At 30.3% G+C, this 12,458-nt stretch overlaps 1 long non-coding RNA gene and 1 other non-coding gene across 2 annotated transcripts; one reads left to right on the plus strand and one right to left on the minus strand.

Annotated features, from left to right (window-relative positions):
* The first annotated feature begins 3,918 nt into the window (after nucleotides 1–3,918).
* On the plus strand, nucleotides 3,919–4,010 carry LOC112420574 (small nucleolar RNA snoR117). Its single transcript, XR_003010755.1, has one exon. It is a non-coding gene; the product is annotated as a small nucleolar RNA snoR117 (small nucleolar RNA).
* Nucleotides 4,011–5,375: 1,365 nt separating this feature from the next.
* Nucleotides 5,376–6,998, minus strand: LOC112420497 (uncharacterized). The gene is made up of 2 exons (XR_005645475.1): nucleotides 6,678–6,998; nucleotides 5,376–5,648 (listed from the first exon to the last, which is right to left on the minus strand). It is a non-coding gene; the product is annotated as an uncharacterized lncRNA (long non-coding RNA).
* Between the last annotated feature and the right edge of the window lie 5,460 nt (nucleotides 6,999–12,458).

The following is a 12,458-nucleotide window of genomic DNA, read 5'->3' on the forward strand; positions in this document are numbered from 1 at the left end:
CCTATTATTTTTCTGGGTTTGTTTGTATGAACTTATGATTTTGTTTGTATGAATATGAATATGATTGATGAAGATGAAAATATAGAAGATGAAGAAAAAGAAAAAAAAATTAGGTGTTGGTGGTACATCGTAAGATAAAATAGACTTGCCTAATCCAATAGTTCTCTTTTTTTTTTTTAAAATCAAACAGTTAAAATTAAAATAATTATTAGGATCTATGGTGGACCACTCTTAAGGTTGGTCCACCATAAACATAATTTAGATTAAACTTAACCATCGGAATTTATTTGACAAACGAAAGAAAAGGTGAAGGACTAAAAAGCTATTTTTATTAATTGTGGGACCAAACAATTTAATAAACCTATTTTTTATATTCTTGAATGTGTATGATATATTTTGAATCACTATATTATAAAATTTGTACAGACTTTTACATCCAGTTTTTAAATATGATTGCACTCGCTGTTTGATTATGGAAAGATCCAATATCAATAATATCATGTATTATTGCTTATTGAATTCCATGTACAAATTCCATATTCATTCATTAGGTTGTGATATTGATAGAAAAAATTAAGATGAGCTGTAATAACATAAAAATATAAAGAGACATGATTTTTAGAACCTCGTCGTTTTTTTTTTTTTTTTTTTTTTTTATAAATAATCAACTTACCAAGATCTCGTAGAAAAAATAAGTATCTCATAGGAAACCTCATCAAACAAAGCTAAAAAAATAGTCTACATCAAAAATAAAAATAACGAAAACTAAAATGATTCACATCAAAATAAATAGCATCGATTATTCCAAGAAAACATGGTTTTTCATAAATTACATATTAATGCATCCATCATAACCATATACAGGTAGAACAGACATGAATCATACTTTACATCGTGAACAAAAATTGTTAAACATGTATAACTTGCATGACTATCTCCATAATTTTTTCAAATGGATTAATCTCAAAGATGTTATCAGATTTTAATGAGATTGTATTTTTTTTTTTTTTTAATTTAGTAAGAATGTGTGAATGGAATAGGCAAATGAAAATGAAAATGGTGCAAGAAAGAACAACTACATATAGAGAGGAAAAAACTACCAAATTACTTTTTTTTTTTCATTTTTGAGAGAATAAAATTACATTTGAATCCCTAATTCTAACACATAGTGATGTCATGATGAAAAAATGACACATGTTAGAATCTGATTGACTTACAAATCAAACTATGACATGTTATAAATTGATTGGTTTACAATTTAAAAAGTGACTCATGATACAATTTTATTGCCCGAAGTTTGTAATAAATTAAAATATCATGATTGATGAAAAATGTTGATGACATATAATTAACATTGATTACTTCATAAGTTGAAATTATTTATTTCCTTTTAATATTAGTTGGTAATTTAGGGTCCTTGTGAATTAATAACAAAATGATATAGTATAAAAAAAATCATATACATTTTTTTGGGAGTAATTTTTATAATATTATATACATTTCTGAACAATTTCATTAAAAAAATACAAAAGTTTAATTAAAATAGGGACCAAAAGTAGTGATTGAAAATTTTATAAGGACTAAAAGTTGAAGAACTTTTTTAGAGGGACTAAAATAAAAATTTGATATATTTATAGGGACGAAAAACATATTTAATCCAAAAAAACTATGTCAAAATATTTGTAAAAAAAAAATATTTTTCTGTAATTTGGGTCGGTTTTCAATTTCGTCCCTGTAAAAAAAAAAACTTTGAGTTACATCCCTGTAAAAAAAAAATTGTTTGAAAAAGGTCTCTGGCCCCACTAAAACATTGAAGTCGCATGGTTTTTGCCACGTTGCAGTTGCTGACTGTGCAACTTATGCCACGTGGCGCTGACATGCCATGCCACATAATATTAAATTTTTAAATTCTAAAAATTGTTTTTAAAATTTAAAAATTTTAAAAAAAATTAAAAAACCTGAAAAAAATTTAAAAATATTAAAATTATTTTCTGAAATTATTTTTATCATATAATTTTCAATTTTTTTTAAATTATAAAATCTGAAATTTCTGAAATAAATTTTCAAAAATAAATGAAATGATTTTTTTAATTTTTTTTTAAAATATGAAGAAAAAAATATAATTTTCAAATTAAAAAAAATAATGGTCGAAAATTTAATTTTAACAATATTTTTTAATTATTTTTGAATTTATTTTCATATTTTTTTAATTTAAAAAAATAATTTTCAAAACTTTAAAAATAATTTTAATTTTTTAATTACGTGGACTGCCACGTGGCAGAAGTTGCACAGTCAGCAACTGCCACGTGGCAAAATCCATGTCATATCATAAAAAATGTGGGGCCAGAGACCTTTTTCAAACAAGAAAATTTTTACAGGGATGTAATTCAAAGTTTTTTTTGTTACAAGGAAGAAATTCAAAACCGACGCAAATTACAGGGACTAATATCATATTTAAGCCTTATTATAAAAGGAACCGCCATGACGAGTATATAGTTTTTATTTATTGTGATTTCAAATTTGAATGATAATGTATATAAGAACTATGAAATATTTTATTTATTCACTTTAATTTTATAAAAAAATTGTATAAAAAAATTAAATAAAAAATCATTAAATAAGATAAACAATGTGAAAATGTCACGTGTACATTTTATGTTATGCAAGACAAATGTTTATAAATATATATGACATTTGTGCAAAACATATGTTCACAATTTTCCTCTAAAAAAATGTTTATAATTTTGAACTTAGAATTCATTGAAGTATTCTTTTGCTGTATGTAAATATTATTACCTTATTCAAAAAAATGTAATAAATGATACCTTTAAGTTAGGATATAAAAAATAGACTTAAAAAACTATTCTCAATGATATTGTCCACACTTTCTAAAGGGATTTTGTTCTTAATAGGTTAATTAATTACTGATAATAGGTAAAAAAAAAAGGGTTATGTACTTATGTTAGTCTATAATGGATTTTTCTTCATAACAACTTAAAAGCCATGGGTTTCCCCACTAACTTAATTTATGTGATTATGAGATGTGTCGCTTATGTTTCCTTTTATATTCTTATAAATGTCCAACCGTCTGACCCTTCCCCTTCCATCCTGAAAGAGGTATCATGCAAGGAGACTCTTTATCTCTTTATCTCCTTATTTGTTCATGAAAATTGTTGTATGCACTCCTAACAAGGTTGAAATACACAAGAAAAATACGTAAATATCCATCTACAGTTAACTGCCGTCGGTTAAAATTCATCGGTAGTTAACTGCCGATGAAATTATATTGATAAATTACTGATGTTTTTCAGTCAAACACTATGCGTGAACAACATTCTTTTTTGTTCATTTCGTTTGCTAAGGTCCTCTATGGGCCTATTAGCCTTTGTCAAAGCCAAGAAAAAATTACAAGATTTCTATTGCTGAAGATGTTCATCCTATAACTCACCTATTTTTTGATGATGACATCTTGCTCTTTTGTAGGGCAGAAAAAGAGGAAGTTAAGAAACTAAAAATATTATAGATATCTACCAAAGTCACCAAGGTCAACAAATTAATTTGCATAAATCATAGTTAAGCTTTAGCAAGAATGTGGATGCAAATTTGAAAAGTAGGATTCGTGATTTTTCTATTCTCTTATCTAAGATCGTTTATATTAAAATTTCTATAGTTTTTTTTGGTAGATAGACGAGATGATAAAACCATTATAAACTCACACACATAAAGTTGAGGTATTGGAATTCGAACCCCAATCATGACGTCCGGCCTAACAATTTCTATAGTTATTTTTTTGAATTATAAATGAATATGTGCACAATAAGTCGATGCTCTGAATAAAACAATGAAGGAAGCATTGTTGTGTGCACGAAAATATGTCACTTATTTTATCATATCAAAATTATTTAATTTTTCCTTATTGGCCTGTGATGTATGAATATTGTTTGTACCGTCTGAGCTGATTCTCTTTTAGAGTTCTCTGATTGGTACAATAATTCTTGAATTTGAGGCTTTTCCAATTATTAGTTTAGAATGTATAGGCAACAATTTAAAGTCTCTGCTTTGCTTATACTATAGTGATTTCAGTGTTGTACGTTGCCGATAATAATTTGAATTGAATTTTATTTGCACCTGTCTTCCAAGGCTTATGCATTATCATGTTCGTACAACCTAGTAGTTTTACTTCGTTAGAGTTTTGTTACATTTTTCGTTAGATTATTGTTAAGTTTACTAAGGATGAGTATATTCGCTCATGGATTTGTTGATTTAGTTGAATTAACTCAGCTGAGAAGCAGACAGAGAAGGACTATTGGAATGGTCTTTCAATATTTTCATGGTCCTTCTCACTCTCTCCTCGCTGAGTCAAATATCTTCATCATTCTTTTGTGATTCGGAAATGAAAATGGTGAACTCCTTGAAATGGTCTGCTTGGTTTTTTGCTATTAGGTTTTTTCTTCTTCTGAGAGGTGCGGTGCTATTAGATTTGTTGAAAATGTATCAGGTGTCTGCATTTTTTTTTTATCGTCTCTTATTGCTGATTTTCTTCATCATTTTATTATGATCAAGTACTCATTGAAACTAGCTTGTTCTCTAAGTCATACTTATCTGCATCAAAAAGAAAAAAAAAGTGAAGAGATTTACCTTCTCTATAATGTCAAATATTCAACATTCAAAAGGCTAAAAGACTACGCTATATCTTTAACAAGAAATAATAGCTTCACAGAAGATTGACGGAAGAAATAATTCGTCACTTGTTTAAAAATTTTAAAATTTTATGGTGAAGTTCTTATGAGCTTAAAACAAGCTTGCAAAACTAGGGAATGAAATTTAACTCGTGAAAATGAATAAAGGCTTCTTCCAATTACATCATTTCTATATATATATTTATAGATGTCAATGAAAAATCGGCTCAAAATTTGATTCCTAGCTGAGGTTTTCGTTGTTTTGTTTTTTGAGTTTTTCCAGCTTTAACGTCCTAAAGGTCATATTTATAGATATTTATAGATGTCACTTGTATAAAATTTTAATTTTCAGTAGAAAATCATATTTTAACGTCCTAAAGGTCAAAAATTGGAAGAATATCAAATTACAAGTTAGGTTAGAATAAGAGTTTACACAGTTGTTTTCCAGACTTTGTCAATATTATAGGGTTAATTTGAAAAATTAAAGTGTGTAAGAGAATTATAAATTGAAGTATGTGAAAAACTCATGAGTGTAATAATATTATGACATAAGTATAAAATTTCAAGCTTAGAAGTAACATATCTTTTGAACTTATTTAGTAAAGATATTCTCATAAGGTTGGAAAGATAATGTGATATGCCTAAATTGAAGGACATAGTGATATCTCCAAAATTATGAGAGAACAAGAAAAAGAAAATCTAAATAATATTATTTTATTCCTTATTTCGTTTCATTCCTCTCATCTTAGAGTACAAAGCCATAATACACGGTCCTTGAAAATATAAAAAGATAAAATTCAAATTATTGTATTTTGTAGCGTAATCTTGGGGGGCACATCGCTCACGTACATGTACAATAATTATATCTTTTTATAAGGATCATCAAAAAATATGGCTCTACACACGTAGGTTTCCAAGGAAACACACATATCTCCTTTGAACAATCAGAATTTTGTTTACATTTACGGCCTGTTGTAATGAAAAAAGAGAATGAAAGAGTGTTATTCAAATGAGAGAAAATATTATGTATGAAGTAATTAAGGAAATTTAAAACATCCAAAAATGGATCACCTGGGTTGAAATTTGGGTTGCTCATTGCAACAAGAAATATGGAAATAAAAATAAACTTGACTATTCTAGTCATATTTTCTCCAATGTGCATTTAAGAATTAGAATATGATTTGATCACTTTATATTTTATAGAGCCTATCTTCTCCTTACGTACATTAAATAAATTTTAGTGCTTATGGAGTTGTAAGACCATGTACAATGGAAAAAAATATTCAATACCCCTCAACATCCACTTTTTCAATTTCCAACACTCCACATCATTTTCTCTCTCTTAATTCAACACCCATTCAATTTTTACCACTCCAATGGTTTTTTCATTCAACACCCTACCCCACCACCTTTTATTTCTTATTCTTATTTAATTTTATATTGTTGTTTTTATAATTAAATAAAATTACAATTATCGATTATAATTAAATTAAAATGAAGAAACACTTAACAATTTTTTTTTTTAAAAACAAAATTTATTTAAATAATTTATTTTTATTTTCTTAACTTAAATAAAATGCAATACAACAAACTAAATACGGGTCACAAATAGATTAAAATGCAAGACAACAAACAAGCACACAACACACAAGTAATTTATGGTTGGGGAATTGATTTGGGTTTTGAGGATGTGAGTTGGGAAATTGATTTTGGTAGCTAAAAGGGTAATCTGAAGAATTTTGGGTGTTGGATTGATTGTTAGTGGGATCCATTTCACTAATTAAAGACTAAAACTTCAAAAGAAATGCTAATAATAAGATTAAGAGAGTGAAAATTATGGTTTTTTTTTTTTCTGTGTCAAAATCAAATGATCCAAGTCTCTATTTATAGAGGAAAAAAAAATCACGAATTTTGGTGAAAAAAATAAAAATAAAAATTATTTGCAATGAAATAATTGAGTCTAAAGTATTAAGAAGATAAAAATCCAGGCCAGCCAACCAGAAAGCGACGTGTGGCAGCATCTATCCAAAACAGATTCTCTCTCCGCGTCCAACTGCAACCGACGCACCTTGTCGGCATACACGCGCCGCGCAAAAAATGAGCCAATCCGAGCGCGCCATGTGGCTTCCGGCGTCAGAATTCAACCTATTGAATATATTCATCATCTCTTTCCTCCAGCTCACTTTCAACACCCCCCTCTCCAATGGTTTGCTTATTGAATATGGCTTTCAACACCCTCATTGTAGTTGGTCTAAGAAAATGTCTCGTAAGTACATCAAGAGTTGTGCTTTTCCTTTAGCACACTTATTAAACTCATCCACTCCTTTCTAAATTTATAATCATTATTAAATGTCTCTAAAATATATAACAACATTGTGTTTGTCCCTTTCGGACATTTAATAAAGAGGTCACATGAAAAACTTAACATCATAAGAATTAATTTTTATTTTACTAAGTTTCAATAACTTTCCAACTTTTCGCATGACTGAAAAGGGAAAAGTACAAAAGAGGTATAACATTGTTGGATTTCATGTGGTCTATAGTTTATAGCAAGGCTATAGCTATTTTATATTTCCTCCGTCTTAAATTGTATGACGTTTTGGACATTTCACACATATTAAGAAATGTAATTAATATTGTGTGGGAAAGAGATATTATGAGTTGTTTTACAAAATTATCCTTAATAAATGATATGAGAAAGATAAATGAAAGAATTGAAAAAAGAAAGAGTAATAAATAGTTAAGGATATAATAGGAAAAGTAACATTAATGTTTTATTGGTATTCTAAAGTGACATACAATTTGGGACGGAGGGAGTAAGTTAGATTTCAAATTCATTACTCCCTCCGTCCCTCATTAGATGACCTAGTTGACTTTGACATACATACCAATGCATATGTTTTATCTTTGATATCTTCAATTCTCTACTAAAAAAATTATAAAAATTTAATATTTTAAAAATATTCATCGAGACGAATCCAACAACATCTTACATGATATTATTTATCTTTGTTAATTAATAGAAAAGTATGGTCAATAATGTATATTGTCAACTAGGTCATCTATTAAGGGACGGAAGGAGTAATAATTGATCAAGGTAGCATGCAAAGTTTATGATTGGCAATGATGTATGTTTAGATTGATGGAAATGTGTGTATTAGCAACCCAATTTTCTAAACCCTATAATGATTTTACCACGTGTCATGTTTATAGCATCACTAACCACAAAGAGGATGAGAGAGGAAAGACATCTAATGTTATTACCATATCAATGTTATAACTACAATTTTTTTTCTAACTTACAATTGAAATTAAAGGTGAGAAAAACACAAGAATAGGGGTTGAATTGTATTAGCTTTTTCTTCTTTTTAAACTAAATTCAAAGTTCAGAGTCTGATAGAGTTCAGAGTCTGGAACAATATTCACAGTCTAATGCAGCGGATAAAGTAAAGTTGGAGAGAGAAAAGAAAGACAAAAAGCAATTATCCTCGTTCCTTCCACAATCCGGAAGTAGTACAGTCCCCCTTGCACTTCCAAGGAGATTTCACTATAATCCAATCTGATTACAATTGTTTAAGCACAAAAGCAAGAGACTTCAAATACTCAAGCACACAAGCAAGAGATTTCCTATGCTTAAGCACAAAAACAAGAGACTTCTAAACAAACAAATTACACATAAATAAGTTTGGTTTGGACACTTGATATACAATCAGTGGTGTTAACAATACAAAATAAATCAGACTCTTAAGACTCTAGAATTTCTAAAATATGAAAGTTGTTAAGAAATTATAAGTATTTGTGATGAAGGATTTTTCCATCTCATAAAACTATTTACATGTGAGTATAATAGGATCGTGTCCACAGAGAGTTGCGTATTTCATAAGCATTTTCACAATATTTGTCACGTTAAGTGTTTGGGTATAAATTGTTTGTTTGTGTAAAACTATTTTCCTAATCGACATAAAAGTAAAGTGAGAAGAGATAGAGCTATTTCGCTTGCGGTCAGAGACATCAACCAAGCGTAACAGCTGCAATCTCTCGATCGACTAACGGATTCTAGCTTTTTAAACTATATTATCACAATCACTCGACAATATCATTCGTGTCCAAATGATATCATTATTTCTAAGGGATCGTTTAAACATCGGTTTCCCAAACATTTAAACGATCACAAAGTTGATTGGATAGTTTAATCGACGATTTCTCAACCGATTAAATTAGCCAAAAGCATTAAGTCCTAGATTAAAAGTGATTATCAAATATTAACATCCATGTCTAGAGTGATAACTTACGATAGATTGTTATTCTATTTCTAGATTCAAAAGTATGTGTCCATATCATTTTGAATCTCAATAAAACAATAAAAGCAAGAATAACAACAATATTGAATAAATAGCTAGAACCATATATTAAATGATCAAAAAATTACATAATAGCTTGTTTAAATACCTCAAAACCACAAGATTGGATGTAGCTACATATGTCTATGATAGCTTTGCAAAGGATGAAGAAATGATGAAGATTCCATGACAAGATCCATGATGTCTCAACAAATCTTGGCTTGAATCTACTCCTAACTACCTTGCTTGTGTTTCTCTCTCTAGAAAAGCCTCAGTCTCTCTCTAAAACCAGAAAAATGTAAAAGATAATGTAAAAAAAGAATGGAAAAAGAAGAGAAAACTATTTATATGGGCCACTTCTGCAAACTTTCGCTAATAGCTAACTATTTCGCTATTAGCGAAATGTGTGAAATATGCCCCTGCACCAACGGAGTTGCTCCACGTGTCCCTTATCCACTTGAATTTCCTGACGTTCGCCTCCAACTTCGCTACTAGCGAAACTCCCTGTGAGTTTTTCGCCAATAGCGACATTTTCGCCAATGGCGAGTTTCTTGAAGTCCTGCTTCTGACTTCGCCCCCAACTTCGCTGATGGCGAAACTCCCTGTACCATTTTCGCTAGTAGAGACTTTCTTATGAACTTTGGCAATTCTTGCTCCTTACTTGTATTTTCCTGCACAAAAAGGATAAAGTAAGGCATGCAAAGGATAAATGGCATTTAGGCACATAATTGAAGCTTTTCTATCAATAATTTGTAAAACAACTCATCAAACATGCCTAAACTAACAAGTGAATTAGATCATTTTGAGCACTTATCAGGTTGATGCACAATAATTTCAGCGTAGTTTTAGCACAGTTTAAATGTTGTTGAGTCTCTTTTTAATCTTCAAGTCTTCATTCCTTTATATAGATGTATGAAAGATACGTTGTAGAAGTGACATCACATCAAAAGAGTCATTATTGAAGCTTGATAATCACCAATGATTTGTTGCTTGATTTTGTTAATGTTCTAGGAGGGAATAATTTGAACTTCATTCCTTGTATGGAGAATTAACCAGCAGAGACATAGTTGTAGTAGTACTATGCGCATGCATGAGTGGAGTAGTAGAGTAGTGGTTGTACAATTGTACTATTGTCCTTTCTCTGTCCATTCTTCAGCGGATAAGCATCCAATGTCTTCTAACTTCTCTGAAATAGTTGTTGCTCCATGCTTCTATTCCTTCTGCAGACTTGTGTCTTCAATAAATACAACTAACTCCATGTTCTTGACTTTAGACTCTGACAAACTTCAGACTCTGGGTGACTTTAGACTTTGGCAGTCAGCTTCTGATGGTCTTCAGACTCTGATTGTCTTCAGACTCAGACTTGTAACATAAGCTTCCTTTGTAAAAAAATTTGCTCTCATTTGTTCTTCCTGAATCAAATACTTTGTTTAAAGACTCAAAAACTTTAGTCTATGGTCCTGCATACTTGAAAAAATATTAGTATATCCAATTGAACTTTTAATGCCTTGTTATCATCAAAATTTAAGGTGGTAATGTTAAATAGATTTTGTTCCAACAAGAATGATTAGCTAGTAAACTAAAATATATTTATTTTGTCATTAGTGATGACGGGCATAAGTCTTGCTCAAATCACACGATGTGTGCCAATTGAATGTTACATTTTAGATATGTGTCACATGTTGGATGAAGTGTTTAAAATCATTAGTTATGTTTGACAATGGAAGATGTCATGTGTACTATAACATTTGTACAAGGCAAAAGTCGATTATATATATGGATAATTTTGTATAACACTTTTGAATTATGTAATAATGTATTGTTCCTAAAGGTCAAAAATAAAAGTTTTAGGTGACAATTCTGCTTTGAAAATTTAGGCAAAATTACGCCAAGAGTCTTTTATCTTATTTATTTGTAACACTTGAATCCTATACTTTTTTTTGGTCTCATTCAAATCCTTTATCTCTTTGAATGTGTGCAAGTTAATCCTTTCTTTATTTTGTTATTAAAAAAAAGTGTTGAGGTATTATAAATAGTTTTTTTCGTTTAAAAAACTCATAAAAGACAAATATTCATCTTCTTCAATGTTCGTCGTCATCATTTTTATCAAACACATAAAATTCAAATCAAAGCAATAAGTTTTAGTGTCTGATGACATGTCGTCTTACGTTATTTTTAGCATGTCTTTTAGTCATTTTCAGTAGGTTTTACATCCAGAATAAAGGAGTAATAGAGCAGTTGCATATGATTTCGGGACATTTGTAACATTTTATATATTTGAGTATGTAATTATATTCTTGGCTAAAGTGCACTTTTCGCCCCCTATGTTTCAAAATGTTGCAATTTTAGCCCCCTATTAAAAAAATGGCAATTTTGGCCCCCTTCAGCCCAAAATTGTTGAGAAGACGCCACGTGTCCCAAAAAGGGGCCATAATCGCAACTTTTTGTAAAGATAAGGGGTCAAAAAGCATATTTCCCTTATGTTAGGAGGTCAAAAGAGCATATTTCCCTAAACATAGGGGGTCACTTTTGCCATTTTTTTTAATAGGGGGCCAAAATTGCAACATTTTGAAACTTAGAGGGCGAAAAGTGAAGTTTAGCCTATATTCTTTCTGAAACATAGCAATTTTAGGATATTTTGTTGTAATTCATGAAGAAATCATGCATATCGGCAAAGCAAGACATATGAAGATTTGTGAAGACCTTAGGAAGATGAAAGAATGAAGATTCAAGAGGCCTCAGAATACGTTACAGAGGTAGGAAATATGTTCTCAAGTTCCAAGACATCTTATATGGAAGCAAACACCCAAAAAGACGAAGAAATAGGCGTTTCGGGGCCCATGCAACACTCACATACGCATGACACACAATTTTGTGAGCCTAGGCACATGATGAGGCGCCTGGCGCATGCTTCTAGGTTCATGGCGCCCGCAACTCCTCTAACATGCTCCTGGCACATGGTTCTAGACTCCTGGGACATTTTCCTTGCGGGCCAAGGCGTTGTTTTGTGAGTTTTTGGTGCAAAAAACCCAGTTTTTAGCCTAAGTTAATGTGGAAACTCTCCCTGTAAATACCACCCTCCTCATTCATTATTTCTCATTCAGAGCAAAAGGTTCAATAGGAAGGGAAGCAATAGAAGCTTCAAGGGAGGAGTTTCTCTCCTCACTCCAAGTTTTTATGAACCTCTATTCTGGTTGTTGGATAATTTATTTGATTTAAAGTCTTTATTTAGTTATTTATTTTTGTGCTATTTAATTTTACTGTTGTTGCGTAAGATTTGTCTCCTCTGAAGCATAACTCTGACTTAGGCACTTAGGGAGGTGAGACTACTTAATATTGATGTATATATGTTTAATCATGAAGTAATTAATTAGTAACCATGGATAGAAGCCAAAAGAGAGCAAACCCTATGAGTAAGGTACCTAGGGAGGTGGCATAC

This window comes from Medicago truncatula, chromosome 3, assembly GCF_003473485.1.
Source record: "Medicago truncatula cultivar Jemalong A17 chromosome 3, MtrunA17r5.0-ANR, whole genome shotgun sequence".
In the NCBI taxonomy this organism is placed as follows: Eukaryota; Viridiplantae; Streptophyta; class Magnoliopsida; order Fabales; family Fabaceae; genus Medicago; species Medicago truncatula.